General features: G+C 54.7%; 1 long non-coding RNA gene across 1 annotated transcript; it reads left to right on the top strand.

The window, feature by feature from the left end:
* The first annotated feature begins 448 nt into the window (after window positions 1-448).
* On the top strand, window positions 449-2,152 carry LOC114033258. The gene is made up of 3 exons (XR_003567949.1): window positions 449-802; window positions 1,485-1,584; window positions 2,000-2,152. It is a non-coding gene; the product is annotated as an uncharacterized LOC114033258 (long non-coding RNA).
* The last annotated feature ends 133 nt before the right edge of the window (window positions 2,153-2,285 follow it).

Raw genomic sequence — 2,285 nt, 5'->3', positions numbered from 1 at the left:
ACAGACCCCAGCTCCTAGCCAGTGAGTGCTGGCAAAGAACCCGGGGGCTCATGTTCTCCTTGCTCAGAAGGGTTTTCTGGGGGGTGGCTGCAGACCTGCCATGGACCACAGCCCTGACCGGAGGTTGGGGGGCTCCCCACACTGAAGGTGGTGCCCAGCCCCCACCTCGTCACGTGCACCCTCTTTCCTTGCCATCCGTGCCTCATCTTCCCTACTAGAATGGAAGTTTCTTGAAGGTAGGGGCTTTGTTGGTGTTTTTCTTCCTAGCCCTCAGCGCATGCTAAGAGCTTGATAAAGGCTTTTTGAGAGACTGATAGACCCAGGACAGCCCAGCCGGAGGGAAGAAGCGTCTCAGAGAGTGTCCTGACCCAAGAACTGGGAAGAAGGGCAGCGCTGGGGCCAAAATGTAGCACTTCATCACCATGCTCCCAGACATCTCCCAAGGCTCCACCCCACCTTTCCAGCCACAGCCCACATCATCTCATCTTGAGCATTCCGGAAAAACTGGCCAGTCCCTCAACTCAGGGTTGCATCTTCTGTGCCTCCACACCTTTGCCCATATCATCCCCCATGCCAGGATTACACTCACTTCTTATATCTGCCATATGGAACTCTTCTCTCCCTTCAAGGCCCAGCTCAGATGCTACCTCCTCAGCGAAGCCTTCCATGATTTCCTGCAGGTACAAGGAAGTGTCCCTTTCCTCCTCAAATATCTCCAAAGCACTTGACCTGGCTTTCAGACGTCCCTGTGAGATCCTACCTGGTCATGGGGAGCCTTGAAGGAAGATAAAGATTTGTAGAGGTGAGGCATGGGCGCATTCCAGGCATGGGGGTGGGGTGGGCAGTTTGGGCAGCACCTTGTAATGTGGTTTGGCTTGGCTGGCACATAGAGTGGGTGAGGGGTGGTGTGTACAATAGGCCAGGAAAGGTAAGTTGGGATCAGATCACAAAGGGCCTTGAATGCCAGGCTGGGGTTTGGGGTTTTATAGGCCATAGGGAGTCAGTGAAGGATCAAACAGGGCAGTGCCATGATGAGGTCTGGACCATCGTGAGAAGATTATTTGATAGCTGTGGGAAAGATGACTTTTGGGATGGGGCTGGGGTGAGAAGAGTGTGGAGGGAGGACGACCAGGCAGGCGGCTTTTTGGTAGCTGGGTAGCCAGGGGTGATGAGCCACGTTCTTTGGCCACCACCCAAGCCCCTTTCCTCGCTGATGGGCTTGTCTGGGCTATTTAAGCCTCCGAGGCTGCTGGGACCTGGCGGCCTGTGGGCATCTCCAGATCCCGCGCACAGTAAGGGAGGGAGTGCTGGCCGGGGCCCTCTGGTCAGCTGTTGCTAGGAGGGTTGTGGCAGTGACCAGAGAAGACCCACAGGGCACAGGGGAGGCTCAGAGACTGTGGAGAGGCTTCCTGCCCAAAGTCTGACCCCAGCGGGCAAGGCCGGTTTGGGCTGAGTGAGTGCTTTTTCCCATTCTGTTTCTCAAGGTGTTTTTATACCGGAGACGCACCTGCTTCCTTGGCTGGATGCCATCTGAATCCAGCCTGTGGGGACAGAGGTGACAGGGCTGGGAGAGGAAAAAGCTAGGTAAACTGGCCAGATCCAGACGTCCTCTGGTGGTCGGAGGGAGGGAGGGCCCTTCCACCTTGGGCCTCTAGCTGGAGCCCAGATCTCCCTCACAGGCCCGTCTCTTGGGACCTTCCTGAGGACGAGCCAAGTCAGAGCTCGCTGGCACCTCGGCACCTCGGCCCCGAGACCAGATTTTTAAGTCTTTCTGCTCCTTTTACTTGAAACGACAAGGGAGCCCGCTCAGGGGACAGAGTCCGACCTCTAGAGTCAGAGGAGCTGGGTTCAGATCCCAGCTCAGCCCCTCACTGTCTGCATGATCCTGGGCGTGCAGCTGTGCAAAATATTTCCTTATTGTCATTTTGTACAAGAAGACTCGAATGAAAGAAAAAAATGGAAGAAAGTGGAAAGCAGCCTGCTTGGGTTCTTTCTCCAGAGGCGGACGGCCGGCTTTGTCATGAGGCCTCTGGGATTGTCTGAGGTCATTGTATTGCAGTGCTGAGAAGAGCCGAGCCATTTACGGCGTTTCATCAAACGATATTGCTGTGACTGTCTACACCATTCTCCTGGTGCTGCTCACTTACCTATGCATCAGCTCATGTAAGTCTTTTCTGAAATTGTCCTGCTTGTCATTTCTTTCCAAACAATAGTATTCCATTACAATCATAGACCACAGCTCGTTCAGCCATTCCCCGACTGATGGGCATCCCCTCGATTTCCAG

This window comes from Vombatus ursinus, unplaced genomic scaffold (assembly GCF_900497805.2).
Source record: "Vombatus ursinus unplaced genomic scaffold, bare-nosed wombat genome assembly UNPS02006874.1, whole genome shotgun sequence".
In the NCBI taxonomy this organism is placed as follows: Eukaryota; Metazoa; Chordata; class Mammalia; order Diprotodontia; family Vombatidae; genus Vombatus; species Vombatus ursinus.
This window is presented reverse-complemented; position numbering and strand designations above follow the sequence as displayed.